This window comes from Panthera uncia, chromosome A2 (genome assembly GCF_023721935.1).
Source record: "Panthera uncia isolate 11264 chromosome A2, Puncia_PCG_1.0, whole genome shotgun sequence".
NCBI lineage: Eukaryota > Metazoa > Chordata > Mammalia > Carnivora > Felidae > Panthera > Panthera uncia.
The window spans coordinates 34,651,308-34,667,901 of NC_064816.1; the positions used below are offsets into that span (position 1 = coordinate 34,651,308).

The 16,594-nt window shown below is 43.2% G+C and overlaps 1 protein-coding gene across 2 annotated transcripts in view; it reads right to left on the bottom strand.

Moving 5' to 3' along the window:
• Nucleotides 1-10,271, bottom strand: part of TAFA4 (TAFA chemokine like family member 4) — a 149,830-nt gene extending 139,559 nt beyond the window's left edge. For both annotated transcript variants that reach the window (XM_049640877.1, XM_049640879.1), the window contains exon 1: nucleotides 10,098-10,271. The gene's annotated coding sequence lies outside the window, so the exon portion shown is untranslated. The remainder of the gene's footprint in view (nucleotides 1-10,097) is intronic.
• Between the last annotated feature and the right edge of the window lie 6,323 nt (nucleotides 10,272-16,594).

The window sequence follows — 16,594 nt, forward strand, 5'->3', positions numbered from 1 at the left end:
ACCTGGCATGTACCAAGCATTCAACAAATATCTGTTGAATCAATAAATGAATCTGAAAACCTAAACTGAAGCAGGATATCCAGTCTCCTTTCCCCAACAAATCTGGGTTTTCAATCACAGTACTCACCGTGTGGCAAAATTTTTAACTAGAGACACTTTTTTAGGTGTGGAAGCAACTGGAACTACGGCTTTCCCTGAGAACATCCCAGCCCCCACCAAACCTCTTATGAGATGAGATGCATGGCAATATCGTTTGTTGTGTTGTTCGGCCGCCCATGGCTCACTCAAGCCACACCAGGTAAAGTTTCTGCTTCCTGGGACTTAGAATTGAAACCAAGATGGGGCTCCTGGAGGGCTCAGTCGGTTAAATGTCCAACTCTTGGCTTCAGCTTAGGTCATGATAGCACACTTTGTGAGTTCAAGCCCCGCGTCAGAAGCTGATAGTGCAGGGCCTGCTGGGGATTCTCTCTCCCTCTCTCTCTGCCCCTCCCTGGCTTGCTCTCTCGCTCTCAAATAAACTTTAAAAAAAAGAAAGAAACGGAGAGATAGCTAGTCATTTGAGACTAAGCTAATGAAGGGGAGAAACATAAATTTGGGAGTTGTGGAGTGGCCATCTTTCTCTCAGTACATGTAGAGGCACCAAAAAAAAAAAAAAAAAAAAGGCAAGCCAATCTGCACAGACACAAGATTGACACAGATACTCAAAGAGCAGAAATGAGATACAAGAGTCTGATCCAGGTTCCAGAAGGTTGTTCTATTTGTAGCTTTTCCTTGGTCTCTCTTCATTCCATAAGAACTCCTAAGAATTTTTTTTAATAGTAATTTTCACCTTTGGTCTAGCTGGAGTGATTTTTTTTTTGGTTGAATCCAAATAGAATTACCCCCGTTTCATTGATGGGGAAACTGAAACCCAAGATGTTAGCTTCCCTAGGTTACAAAGCTAATTGGTGGTACAGGCAGGCCTCATACTCACACCTTCTAACGTAAGAGTAACTCCGTCTGCCCTGTCCAAGTGACAGCTTCTAGCCACGTGAGCCATTAAACTGAAATGAACTTACATGAAATAAAATTTTAAACTGAGTTCATCAGTGGCACTAGCCACATTTCAACTGCTCAACAGCTCCACCTGGAGAATGGTATATTAAAGAGCACAGCTATAGAACATGTCCATCACTGCAGAAAGTTCTATGGGAGAGCACTGGATCCATGAAGGGTCAGTCCCCTTCATCTGAAAAACCTAAAATGAACTCGAGAAACACGAAATGGCAACTCAGAAGCAACAACCCACACAGGAAGGAAAAAAACTTACACAAATCTGTCAGTAATATCCTCAGAGGGATAAGAGGGTCTGTAACCAAGAAACAAGATCAAGGGGTTATTTTAAAAACAAAAGAGGGAGCACCTGGCTGGTTAAGTCAGAAGAGCAAACAATTCCTGATCTCGGGGTCATGAGTTTGAGCCCCACGCTGGCTGTAGAGATTACTTAAGTAAATAAATATTTAAGAAAAAAAAGAAATATTCAGGGAACAAACCAGAAAATCAGTAGAAGGAAGATGACGACATTTCCCCAAAAAGTAAAGCAAAAAGAAATGGAGGGGAGCTAGGAGAGAAACATAAGAAAATTAGAGTGCCAGACAAGGAAGTCCAGTACCTGAGTATTAAGAGTTCCGCTAAAAACAAAGAGAAAATGCAAGGGTGGGGAGGGGGGAATAATCAAAGAAAAAATTTTATTAACAGGAATGAAGGATACAAGTGTCCAGATTGAAAGGGTTTAGTACCCGGCACAATAGTGGAAAACAACATACACCAGAACGCTGGAGACAAAAAGAAGATCCTTAAAGGTTCCAGGATCCAGGATTTTATCAAGGATAAAAAACAGGTCAAATGCAAAAGAACCCATCTCCCAAGGTATTTACTGCTCAAGCATACCTTTTAAGAAAGCAAATGGAAGGGGTGCTCACCAAATAAAGGAATAAGCTAAGAAAGTCTTCCTATGCAGGGTGCAGGAAACATGATATCCAGCACCGGTGCAAAAGAATGCAAGCCGTTTTAACAAAAAGACCCAAACAATGGCTCAAACATAATAAAAGTTCATTTCTCACCAAGAAAAGTAAAGTAAAATAAACTGCAGAAGCTCCCTTCAGCCGATACACTAAATGCAGTGGAAGACACTGGAACATCAACAGGTCTTGCCAACCCACGACATGGGCTCTCATTCCCAATGCGTCACATCTGTTCAACAGGCAAATCATCGGACCTCCCTGAACCTCAAGTTCTTCATCTTAAAAATGGATTTTAGAGTTTACTTTTTTTTTTAAGTTTATTTATTCTTGAGAGACAGAGCATGAGCAGGGGAGGGACAGAGAGAGAGGAGGAGACACAGAATCTGAAGAAGGCTCCATGCTCTGAGCTGTCAGCACAGAGCCTGACGCGCGGCTCTAACTCACGAACCGCGAGATCATGACCTGAACTGAAGCCGGACGCTTAACCGACTGAGCCACCCAGGCACCCCAAAAATGGATTTTAAAATAGCTACTTGGGCTACTGTAAAGTTGAAATGAGGCATGGTATAGGGAAAGGCTGAGTAAACTGCAACCATGCTAATGTGAGTTGTTGTAATGAGTAATAACAGCTCACTGTGACTTCCAGAACCCCTATAAATGCCCCATGTTGCCCTAAAGCTTTCCTCTGCATGAATTCATTTAATCCTCCCCACAATTTGAGGCAAGTGCTATCTTTATCCCCATTCAAAGAGGAGGAATTTGGAAGCAGGGCATCCAAATGTAACTTGCTCAAGTTCAGCTACCAAGTGGCAGAGCTGGGATATGGACCCAGGTCCCAGACTCTGCCCTCCTAACCACTGTGCAACACTGTCTTTCCAATGTCTACAAATGAGTGTTCAAGCCTCCCTTTTCTCCTACCCCTACCACCCCTTTTTTTCAACCAATACCTGGATCGTTCACTTTGTGGACACACACTCTCGGGCTTTCGCTCCGAACATTTTCCCCTTGTGTGCATATATTTTCGTGTATGGGTATGAAACCTTACTGGACATGAAACCACTTGATGCCAAAACCGAAATCAGCCTTGTTCACTCCACAGCGTTATGCAAAGTAGTAATCAGCAAATGGATCCTACCTGAGAAAACCTGACAAACCAAGTTAGTAAAACCACATTCCAAAGTATTTTCAATCTAATAAGTAATTTCAGACATCATTGGTTCTCCCGATCAATGGCTATTTCTATAACAGATGAAACCAAAAAAAAAAAAAAAAAAAAAGCAGACACAGGAATCCCTCGAAGTAGCATCCCAGGGTCGTGGCTCTCGTCATTAACATGGGTCTGACCTATAATGATGGCAGGTACAGTGCTGGCAACACTTTCCTTCAACCAACACTTGCCGAGCATCTCCCGTGAGGAGACAGTAGAGCAGTCACCAGTGGCCTAGCCAAACAGGAGCTTCAGCACAGGCCGTAAAGCAAACTGTCAATCGTGGAAATGGGGGTTCTGAATCTGGGGTCCTTGGGTAGAATTCAAGGGTCCATGAACTGGGATGCAGAAAAACAATGACATCTTTATTTGCACTAACCTCTATTTGAAACTCAGCATTTCCTTCAATTATCAAAGTCAGCAACAAACGACACAAGTTTATAACAGTTCCTATGACTTGGTCACAAAGAGAAACCACAGGTATTTTCAAGTTACATTACAGTTTGTGGTGCATACCTCAGAATATGTATCCATCACCACTCCACAATTATGTAGTTAATGGATTCGCCTGTAGAGCATGCTGTTTAATGCATTAATACAAAAGTGCACGCTCTTGATCACAAATTGCCTTAATGTTTTGGTCACTACATATTTTTTTTTTTTGAGAGAGAGACCGAGTGCGAGCAGAGGAGGGGCAGAGAGAGAAAGATGGAGAGACAGAGAATCCCAAGCAGGCTCCACTTGTCAGCACAGAACCTGATGTGGGGCTCGACCTCATGAACCATGAGATCATGACCTGAGCCGAAATCAAGAGTGGGATGCTTAACTGACCGAGCCACCCAGGCGCCCCTGACCACTACATTTCAGTATAGCTGGCTTCCTTTGTAATTGTATAAACTTTCTTTCATGTGTTTTAAGGTATTATTCTGAGACAGGATCCACTGGCCTCACCAAACCTCCAAAAGTAACTACGGCACAGAAAAAGTTAAAGAATCTACCTCCCAAGACATGCCAAAACATGTGATACAATATCACAGCTACCTTCTCCCTCCTTCCCCTTCCCACCCTAAGGAAGCTGAACCCAGCACCCATCAATTCTGCCAGTACTGACACCACAAGTTGGAAAGAAAACTCACAGATGATGCAGCTGACTTCTGTGTAAGGCATAAACCAGTCACAAAAGCACCAGGCGAGGGTTGCAGAATGAGTTTTGCAAGGTTGAAAAAAAAAAAAAAAAAAAAAAAAAAAAACAATTTGCCCTGTATAGAAAGTACCATCGTTTCAAGTACTTCTTGCAACCACTATTTGTAATGTATTCCAACTTGCAAGTGTAGAAATGGCCTCATTATCCCCACAGAGGTCCTTCAGAAAGTCTATTTCAAAGCAAGCACATTTGAAAGTTAGCCCGCAATCTAAAAGCCAGAGCTATAAATACGCATGGCCTGGGAAAGAAAGCAAGAGCAAGCTGGATTCCATGATTGCATCTTCAAGGAAGAAACTGGCAGAGCTGGAGGCCAGCAGATTGCTCAGTGAGCAGCTGAGAGGAAAGGGAGATGAACTGTCAAAGATCTTTAGGGTAACAAGTGTCAGAAGTCCAAGGGCAAAGAGACCCCTGTCACCCTGAAAGAGATAAAATACACATGCAAGCAAACACTAACAAAGAGGTTCATAAAAGCTTTCCCGATTTATATCGCAAGTGCCTGTGCAGGCTGTGACAGAAAGCAGGGGACAAGGAAGTGAAGTTATCGATATGAATGGGGTCTCGGGGTGAGAGCCCCCCGCCCAAGCAGAGCCCAAGACAAGGACATGAGGTGCATGACTGAGGTTGCTGCCATGTATGGTGGCAGGCAGATTCCATAGGGCCCCCCCAGAATTGTAGAGAACGGCTCCCAGAATCGTCCGCTGCTGAAAGCATCTCTCCACTGGGTTTTCATCAGAGGTATTACCTCCCATTTTCGTGCGGGCCGCCTTGGCTTGTACACACTGCATCAGAGAAGGCCCTGTGAGGAAGGTAGAAGGCTACCTGACAAACATAAGGGACAGAACGTGAGCAGCTTGGGCTGCTCATTCAAGTTGCTACCTTGTGTTATTTCCCTCAGCTCCCCAGAAGTTCACCTCTGGACTTGCTCAGAATGGTCCTCTGCAGCTGCCGGGGGATGAGGAATATGTCATAAGATACCGGAGGTATCTGCTACCCACGGCAAATGGGGAATGTGAGCTTTTTCTTCCAGAGCAGCTTTTCCTGCACTGAATTTCAAAATTCATTCACTCACCAAATATATCTGAGCCCCCACTATGTGACAGGCACTGCCTCAAGGGATGGGGACAAGCAGCGAAGGGGACACGTGAGGTCTCTGCCTTGTATTCTGCTATCAGCCATCTGAAAAAGGAGTATTCCAGACATTGATTAAAAAAAAAAAAAAAAAGATGACAGCAGAAAGTGGCAAGGAAGGGGGAGAGGGCAGAGAGGATAATTTAGCAAGGGCAGTCGAAACTTGTTGGAGTTAGAGACTAAAAGATGAGAGAAGCCAGCTGTGGGACAGGTGGAAGAAGGACTTTGAAACAAAGGGAACAGCATGTTCAAAGGCCCTGAGGTACAAAGAGACCAGCTAGAGCGCTAGTGAGAACAGTCTCCCCTAGGGTGGATGCAAGAGGGCTTTTATTAGCAGCAGTTCTCATTGGTCAGAGAGAGAAAGCGCACTGTGGAAATTCATTTTCAGATAATGATAAATTCTGAAAAGTATACAGAGTCCTGTCTTCAAGTGGATTTCCAACCAAACCAAAGGATTTCTTTTCCTGCTTTTTTGTTTTGTTTTGTTTTCATTTTTATTTGTTTGTTTGCTTGGTTTTGGTTTTGGTTTTTTGGGGTTTTTTTTTGTTTTTTTGGGTTTTTTTGCTTTCCACGTTTTCACCCACAGATCACTGAACTGGGGAGGTTCCCAGGGTTAACGAGGCTTGAACCCAAAGGAAAACTCCCCAACCGCCTGTAGTCCCAGGGCATTTGGAAAGGAGAAAACAAAACTAAACCATAAAGTAATTTCACATCTGAGGGAGAAAAGGTAAGGAGCAAGTGGCAAGAGGCACAGGTGAATAGTGTCCTGTGCACACAGGCCAGCTAAGGAAGCGGGGTGCAGCCTCGGGGCTCCTCAAAAGGTGAAGGGTCCTTCCTCAAAATGGCAAAGCTTGTTCTGCATCCCCGCTCCTTTCTCATGTCATGGGTGATGATACATTGATTGGCACAACAGAAAATCAGGTATCGATTTCATATATCCCTCCCTGGACATCAGAATTGAGAATCTTGCCAGCTGACTGCCCTCTAATTTCAATTATTTGAGGCCTCTCAGGCTTGAGAGTCTCAGTCCACAAATAATAATCACTGCTATCAGAAACCTTTTATTTAGCACTAACTAGTTGCCAAATGTTATGCTGAAAACTTGTTGTATATATTAACTCATTCAAGTCTTGCACAGCTTTCCGAGGCACGGACCTTATTAGAGGAAATTCAAACACAGCAAGGTTAATACTTTGGCCAAGGTCATAAAGCTGGTAAGTGGGGAAGCCAGGATTTGAACCAGCAAGGGTCTCACTCCAGAGTCCTTCTCTTAATACAAGCTCTAAGGGCTTTGTTAAATCCGTGTTAACCGCACAGCTGACTTGCCGTGGTGATGGTGTCGTGAAGGTTGGAAGCCTGCCTGGAAAAGAGAGCCCACATCTCGCACACAACTCCTGCCATCTGAAAACCAGTTTCCACAGTATGTTACATCCATCATGAAAGGGTCTCAGTAAAAATGATTTTAGCCAAGAGAGAGAAAAAAAGGAAAGAAAAAGAAGGTTTAGAGAAATTGATCCTCCAGTAATACCCAAAGTAGTCGAAGAAATTAACGCCCATTGTCCAAATAGAAGGTGGAGGCAAAGATATGCACCCACTGTCATTCTCAAGATAATAGCTTTCTATCTAGCTGGCTCCTGGAAAGTCACCTGCTTTGGAGAATGCCTCGATCCTCAAATGAAAAATCTTCCAGCTTCTGATACGAGTGTCAAGAAGGCAAAAGGCTGGAATGAGCTGAGCCCAGTTGAAGGCAAAAGGCTGGAATGAGCTGAGCCCAGCAGAAAACGCACAGAACTACAAAAGGGCTATTTTTGTCACGCTCAGGGCAAGGAGAACAACAAGACATGGGTCTCTTGCTTGGAGACAGTGGCATGATGCTAACGGGTGACAGCGAGTGGAATTACTCAACCTCCAGTCTATGCCTGTGTTCTGTTAAGAAGGATGAGATGCTTTCCATAAGGGGTAGAGGGAACACAGGTTAGAGGGAAGTGCGGTCCAAAATAGGTGTTGCGATTGTCAGAGTGCCTGCCCTCTCTAAATGAGTCCAAGGCTCCTCGCCCTGATGAATTAAATCCCATACCTCTGATGGCATGGGATGTGAGGTGGCAAAAATATTACTGGCAAACTGAAAAATCTGGGAAACAGGAGACGTACCAGCAAATGAAAAGGAGTGAAAACAGAGGTTCTGCCAATCACGTTATCAGTAAGCATGGGCCAACCTCACAAAAAACACTTAGAATGCCATTATTAACATGCGTGGCCAGGAGCAGCAAGGATTCCTTGGAATCTGTATGGATTCAACAAGGAATAACCCATGCCAGGCAATGCTCATTCCCTTTTTCATACTCATAGCAGTTGACGATCAAAGGCTGTTATGATCACCAATTCCAGAATTCAGCAACATGTTCTAAGTTTTTCATAAAGCTCCAAGCAAAACTATAAAGAAATATAGTCCAGGCATAATGAAAATAAATAGGCTGAATAACCCATCAAAAGTTTTCCTTGCTGCTGATTAATTACATCTATGTCAATTCAGAGTGTATTCTCTGGAGGAATGGCGCTGGACTCCGTCCAGGGCCCCCATCCTGGTCATCTTCTTATCATTAATTTAGATGCTGACATTGCCAGCATCCCACTCAAATTTGGGGATGATCTGAACCCAGGAAGAAAAACAACAGTTTTGATATGTCAAAAGCAAAACTGAAAAAACTCCAGTAAGGTGCCCAATCCACTGAAAGCTAAGAGAGTTAAATTCTCTGGAGGCAAATGCAGGTTATGAAGGTTGGGGCTAAAAACCTAAGTAGAAAGCAGAGGATGGAAGAAACACCGCTCTCATGTAGCACATGGAGGAAAAATTGCTCAGAGATGTCTCAAATGACTTTGAATTTAAAATGCTGAATTTAAACCAGGGAATACAATATGGCTGCTAAAAATGTTATTTTGATATTACGTTTCATTAATGAAAGTATATTACTTACAACTAGAGAAGGGTAATTCGGTTATACTCTGAATTAGACCAGAATGAAAGATCTCACATTATTCAGTCCAATTTAAGATTCAGTTCTGTCCCATAGCACTTCTGCCACGATGAAATGTTCTGTATCTCCAATGCAACAGTCATCCCCATATGTGGCTACTGAGCTCTCGATATGTGGCTAGTATGGCTGAGGAACTGAATTTTTAGTTTCATGTCACTCTAATCAATTTAAATTTATGTAGCTGCTTATGGCCCATAGCTACTGTATTGGGCTGCATGGCTCCAGACCAAGCCATACGCCAAATGGTGAAGAAAGCCGGGAGGAGAGCAAGCCTGAAAAAAAAAAGACTCGGGGAGACAAAATGGCAACAGTATTTACTATCTGAAGTGCTGTCTTGTGGAAAAAGGGTTAGAAATATTCTTTGGAGCCCACTGAACAGAACTAGGACTTAGAGAAATTAGAGTAAAATTAAAAAACAATCATGGCTGTGTAGAAATAAGTGTTTAATAATGACAGTGTCAGTTCCGTAAAGCAAGACCATAGCCTACCCCGTAGCAGAGTGCCTGGCACTGAGGAGACCCTCAAGAAATACTTCCATTTAGTAAGTAAATGAATTGGGGCACCTAGGTGGTTCTGTTGGTTAAGCATCTAACTCTTGATTTCAGTTCAGGTCATGATCTCCCAATTTGTGAATTCGAGCCCCACACTGGGCTCTGCACTGACAGCACAGAGCCTGCTTGGGATCCTCTGTCTCTCCTCTCCTCTCTTCTTTCTCTCTCGCTCAAAATAATTAAACTTAAACATATATGTGTGTGTGTGTGTGTGTGTGTGTGTGTGTATGTTTATATGTGTGTGTGTATATATATATATACACATATATATATACATATATATATATATATATGTATGTATATACATACAAGGGGGCCCCTGGGTGGCTCAGTCAGTTGAGCGTCCGACTTCAGTTCAGGTCATGATCTCGCGGTCCGTGAGTTCAAGCCCCGCATCGGGCTCTGTGCTGACAGCTCAGAGCCTGAAGCCTGTTTCAGATTCTGTGTCTCCCTCTCTCTCTGACTCTCCCTATTCATGCTCTGTCTCTCTCTGTCTCAAAAATAAATAAACATAAAAAAATAAAATAAAAATTAAAAAATACATATATATATTGAGTGAACCAATCAATGAAATAGGAACCTGTCCAAATGGAATACAAATGTGTCAAGACACAACGAATTCCCCAGTGTGTGGGAGTCCCCAAGTAGCTGGCTGACCACTGGCCGGGACAGGCACCCACCAAAAGGCTGCTGGACTAGATCGCCTTCAACGTCCTTCCAAATCTGCTCACAGCCTCACATCTGCTATCAATGGGATGGGATTCAAACCCTGACACTCACTATTTCTGTGATGATACATCTACTGCTGCATAACAGATTAACTACATACTTGACAACTTCGCACAGCACAGAACGCATTTATTATCTCACACTTTCTGTAGACCGGGAATCTGGGCACAACTTAGCTGTGTGCTTCCTCAGGGTCTCATGAAGCTGCATGCAAGCTGTCAGCCAGGGCCAGGTTCTCACCTGAAGGTTCAACTGGAGAAGACCCCACTTTCCCACTCACGTGGATGTTGGCAACACTGTCCTTCATCCTTGAGGTTGCAGGACTGAAAGCTTCAAGGCTTTTTGCTGGCTCTCAGTTCCTAGAGGTCATCTGCATTTCTTTGCCACATGGGCTTTCCCAAGATGCCTGCTTACATCTCCAAGCTACCAAAGAGAATCTCTAGGGCAAGGCTACTAGCAACCAGAGTTTACATATGTAACAATCATAGCTATGACATCCCATCATCTCTGCTGTATTCCACTGGTTAGAAGCAAGTCAGATCCTGGCCCACAAAGGTGTGAACTCTAGGAGGCAGGGATCACACAAGGCTACCTACCGCAGTGTCTGACAGTGACCTTGGCAAGTCAGCACACTCCAGCTTCTCCTCCATAGAAATGAGGCACTAATAGGGGCACCTGGGTGACTCAGTTGGTTAAGCATCAGACTCTTAATTTTGGCTCAGGTCATGATCTCACGGTTTGTGAACTGGAGCCCCATGTTGGGCTCTGTGCTAACAGCACGGAGCCTGCTTGGGATTCTCTCTCTCTCCCTCTCTCTCTCTGCTCCTCCCCTGCTTTGTCTCGCTCTCACTCTCTCTCTCAAAATAAATACATAAACTTTAAAAAGAAAGAAAGAAAGAAAGAAAGAAAGAAAGCAAGCAAGCACTAATAGCACAATGGAGTCGTCATTGGCACATTTAATATACAAACTCACTTTAGAATGTAACCAGGGTCAAGTTTGTCTCCAAAGCAGTGTTTAAACGTCACAACAACAGATTTCATAGAATAGATTTAGGTTAAAGAGATTTAAGATTAAAAGAGAAGTAAGCCAACCCTTTAAGCCAGAGAAATACTTAAGAATTCTCAACTCATCACCCATCTATGGAAGTTTGGTAGTTACAAGCAGAATTCATTCAACATTCATTTATTCAATGCATTTGAACAACCAGACTTCTGCATTCCCTTTGTTCCTTCCTGTGGACTAGCTCAGCAGTTCTCAAACGTAAGGTATAAGAACTCTTGTACAGGGTTGTACCCAAAAATATTTTATGGGATGTTTCAGGAAAGAATTCTGACTATACACTGTTTTTCTTTTAGACACTTAATTCAGCACGAAATCCCATGGGCAGTCTGACTCCATTGTCCCAACCTCATAAGCTTGTCCTGATAAAACATCATTAAAAGGGTGACACAATGTTTGGTACTTAATTAAGTGTTCGATAAATATCAGCTCCTATCTCCTATTAAATTACTAAACACACACAAAAAAGATTTGATGATAGATTGTGCCTGGAATATTTGCTCATTTCGATGTCACTTTCCCCAAAACAGGGTTAGGCTCTGTATCTTTCTCTTCTGTGGAATTTACATTTCAATAACTGTAGCCACAAAACATGTTAAGGGCCCGGTCACATTCTGGGCAGCTTGCTGCTAAAACTGAAGACGCTGCCGACGTTCAAGAAGAGAGCAATTATGCCAAGCTGATCGATAAAACGAACTGTAAAGATTAATCCTCCATAATCCATTTTTTTCCTATAGAGGACTGAGCACGGCGATTTCTCACTCCTCTACCCTATGTCTCTATCATCTTCTCAGAAGACAAGGACAAAACACAGACAATTAAAAGGTGCTTTCCAATGAGACCCAAATGTTCTTCCCTACAAGATTTACACTCCCTGCAGATGTGGACTGCGAGGGTAAAGAGAAAGGGGACGATAACAGAGACATCGTCTTGGGCACTGTGCTGGACAAGGTCCCCATGCTAGCTCATTTGTATCACACATCCTTCCTAACTGATGGGTACGATCGACTCTGTTTTACATATGGAGAAACAGAAGCTCCGGGAAAGGTTACCCGGTTTGCCCAAAGCCACACACACACACACACACACACACCCAACATGGAATTGGAAGCTAGACCCTCAGAAGAGGATCCCCTAATATACAGCATCTCTCCAGCATAGCAGAATCACCAAAGCCAATCAACAAATATTTGAAAGTGTATGTCCTGGGCACTGGACGGCTTATAAATAAGCCAGAGCACCAATAAGCAGGAAAGACACAAAAATACAAATTCACTTGTAATTTTGGAGTAGCAGGTAGGGGACAGGGAAAGAAGATTGTTTAATTTATATCAGTATGTCAGAAAAGGTTAGACAGAAAAATAAAAAGCCATAAAGCCTCCAGGAAAGCTTACGTGTATGTTGTGATGTATGTGTCAGCAGGTGGGGCTGTCTTGGCTCAAAACCCTTATTAGTAGTAATATGTTTCTTGCCCACACAGAGGGCTCTGGCGCCCAGATCATCAGCCCAAGTGGTGTGAAATCATTTCAATTCTCCGCACCTCACCTCTGAGGCATCACCCCTCCCCTAAGCCCCCTTGGATCAATGTTTCATCCGCTACGTTCGAGCGAATCACTGATCCTACCCCTTCATTCTTTGAGTCTAGGCTCACAGAATATTTCCCGCACCTTTATTCCATTATTTCCATTCTATTATTTTCCCCCTTGTCTGTTTCCCACTTCCCAAGACATTAAAGGGAAGCCCGCCCCTAAAGGGTGTATAAGCAATTTCCTTTCCTAACACCTGGCAGGGCCCCTTTAATCATGAAACATCAGGAAAAACCTGCAAACCAAAATCTCCCTTCCATTTTTACCAGTCCCATCGAAGCTGGGTCTTTTTATTTGCCTGCAGACACTACATCAAAAGAAGGGGGGGGGGGGCGGGTACTGGTTGATTAAAAGACTGCCATAGCTCAAGGACACAACCAAAATGTTAGATGCCTGACTTAACTACTGGCCACTAATTAAATGCAAAACAGTAGCATTAATGCAAAAGGGGATGAGCAACACTATATTGGGCTTTTCTTTTTTTCCGAACAGGGAACACCCCTGGTTTTCCCCCCCACCCCCACTCCATCCCTCTGCATTTTCAAAGTGCCGGGGACCAGAAGAGAAACCGAGCAGCATACCGTTAATCAACTCTTCCTCATCTGCATGTGACACTGCATTCAGAGAGAATTAATGACGGGTGTAGCTGAAAACCAGGCGGACCAAGGTGCTGTTGGCTCCCACTCAAGTGCTCCTGGATTTCTGGCTGTTCTCTTAAGCCCCAAGAGATCAAACTCGGTTCTTCTGCTTCAGCCAGAAAATTGCAAAGTCCTAAGACTACTCTCCCTGGGCTTCAGAAAACCACTAGAGATTAACAAAATGAAAAGAAAAGATGCTGAGTTCTCTGATATTTTCCTCTGGGTGTTTGTTAAACCACTTGGGGATCTCACTTTAGGGGTTCACGGCATTTACACAGGTTCCTAATGCAGGTGGCTGTTGAGAAAGCACGACTGAAGGCATTGGGGGAAGGAATCCTGCCCCCAAATATTTCCCCAGCCAGGTTATCTTGCTAGAGATCAATGCTTGGGGTTATTAAGGAATTGTATGTCCTGGAGGAATTAACATGGGAAGACTTTAGGCTACTCAGTCTTTCACTAAAATGCCCTAATGACAATCCTTTTGAATAACACCAACGAAACTAAATAATAATAAATACAGTGGGGGCTTATATTTAATGAAAACTTCCTGCGTGTCAAACACTGTGCTGTGTGCTGTGCGGGTATTTCCTATCCAATTCACACCTGATATTTTCTTTTTAAAGATGAGGACACCTGATTAACATTATTTGCCCAGGGTTGCACAGAGTCAGGACTGAAGCCAAGATTGAAATCCAGGTAGAGGGACGGTAGAGCACGGTTTTCTGAAGGCCACCTAGTTCTGCCCCATTCACACCTAGTGGCTGGTTGGGGTTGCAAAATAAAGCTAACCACCAGGGAGCAGAAAAGAGGGCATAGGGGAGGCAGCATGGCCAGCTGGAACACCAAAGAGCCCAGGAAGAGGGGGGAAAGACGTGCTGGAAGGGACAGGGAAAGGCTGCCAAAGACAAAGCTTGTTTTATTTAGCAGAATGGTTATGAGCAGAGCCTTTGAAGGCAGGCCACCTGGGTTCAAATTCCAGCTCAAATCACTAGCTGCTAGCGTTCAATTTATAGTGCTGTTCCTTGCTGCCTCTCTGTCGGGCACAAGGTCCTGCAGAAGGGTAACCATTTGGAGAAATCAATGTTACTAATCTGATCAATGTTGGAAAGACATTCTCAATTAGAGACGGAGAAAGACAGAAAGAGAGAGACGGGGAGAAATTCAAGCTCTGAGCTACTAGTTGAGTGATGCTGACAAGAGGCTCCACACTCTCTTTTCCAGTTTCCTCCTCTGTAGAATGAAGACAATAGTCCTACTCACCCCAATTAAATGGGCTAATATGTTCAAACGATTTGGAATAGTGCTTGGCACACGACAAGCGCTACATAAGTGTTTTAACTATTTAACAATTCTGGCAAGAACAACCCGGGCTCAAACATTAGTCTGGAAAAAAAAAAAAAAGCTATGCAAAAGAAACAACCATTGTATGTCCACTGAAACCACGTATGAGAGTGTTCATAGCAGCCAAAACCTAGAAAAAATTCAAATGTTTAATACCGGGATGGATAAGTATAGAGTGGTCTATCTGTACGATGAAATACTACACAGCAGTGAAAAACTGTTATGTGCAAGATCAGACATCATATTGCCCAGAAAACTCAGGAAAGAGTACACACACAAGTTCCCACGTATATGAAGCCATAGTAGAAGGAAAGCTAAGAGAGAGATTCATGGTCACCTAAGTGGGGTGGGTATAAGGGACCCATTCTGAAACAAACAGGATGCAAGTTCCAAGGAAAGGAACGTCAAGTACAAAGCCATTGAGGAAGAAATGAGTCTAGGCATTCTAGGAAATGAGAGATGGCCAAAGTGGTTTTAGGGGAATAAGCAAGGGGAAGGTGTCTCAGATGACATCAGAAAATTGAGACACTGGCAACTGACATCTTTTGGCCCTACTTCTACACAACTGCTACTTTTCCTACAACCACATGCATTTTCTTTCTTTTTTTAATTGTTTTAACATGTATTTATTTTTAAGAGAGAGAGAGAGACAGTGAATGAGCAGGGGAGGGGCAGAGAGAGAGGGAGATCAAGAAAACCAAGCAGGCTCTGCACTGTCAGCACAGAGCCTGATGTGGGGCTCAAACTCACAAAACGTGAGACCAAGACTTGAGCTGAAATTAAGAGTCGGACTCTTAACTGAGCCACCCAGGTGCCCCACTTCTTTTTTCTAAAGCAGGCTCCATGCCCAACATGGGGCTCAAACTCACAACCCCAACATCAAGAATTGCATACTCTATCGACTGAGCCAGCCAGGAGCCCAAACAAAATCCATTTTCAACATGGAAATGTTATCTATCTTCTGTCTGTCTCCACCTCCACTCAAATTCCTTCTCTAACTTTCAAGAAAGAGAAGGTATCTTTTAATAGCAACATATGCTATTCATTTTCAAATATCTACAAAGTTTCAGAATTATAAAACTCCATTTGCTTTAAAAGCAAATTTTCCACAAGCTTTCTCTGTGCTTTCAAATTTTATCTCAATATGTGTATTTTTTAAAAGAAGATATACATACAAATACACAGGATCCTATTGCTTATCTATCCAGAGTAAACCTACAAAATATCCCTCTGCAAGGAGAGAATTCCAAACCCCTGCTATAGTATTTACACCTAGTAGGCCCTCAATTTCACTGGCTCCTTTGGCCTATCACTTAGAAGGTCCCGTGTTTCAAACAGTTAGAGGGAGAAAAAATTTTTTAATATCTTGGCATCCATCAACCAGCATTTTCAAGGGCATGAGAACTGCAGCGCCCAAGGAGCTGTCTAAGGTGCTTAAGGTTAATGGCTGTATTTACATAGCCATCAATTCACTTTACAAAGAACTGCCCTGGTAGAATGATACAGCTCCCATCAGGAAGCCCAGCCCCGGCAGAGCAGACAGGAGTCTGAAGGAGGGAAGGAAAACGCCTGATAAATCTTAACAACTCCGTCCTGTTTTCATTAGATTATTTATCTCCCTCTTTTCAGTTAAAAAGTCTTGATCCTCTTGTTGAACAAAACAGACTACACTTCCATCACTTGATGAGTCACTTACTAAAACATTTTGACAGTAAAATAGTAGCTGTACCCCTTCTGAGGGAGGTATACCTATACATGCACTGTCCAAAAAGGCAGCCACTAGACATGAGCAGCTATTTAAATAATGCTAAATTAATTGAAAATAAATAAAATTTAAAATTCAGTTCCTCCTTGACAACAGCCGCATTTCAAGTGCTCAACAGTCAGTCACATGTGGCTCAGTGGCTGCTGTTAGTGGAGGACACGGATTTTAGAATATTCTCTTTCATGGCAGGAAGTTCTACTGAAACTTTTGTCCGGTCTGTAATGTAAAAGGCTTGACCTGTAGGGAACAACTAAATAAAATGCAGTACGTTCCTAATGAAAGTTAGTTAAAGAAAGGGACAAGAGCTATGGGTCACTCTCCAAGACAATGGTAAGGGAACAATGCAA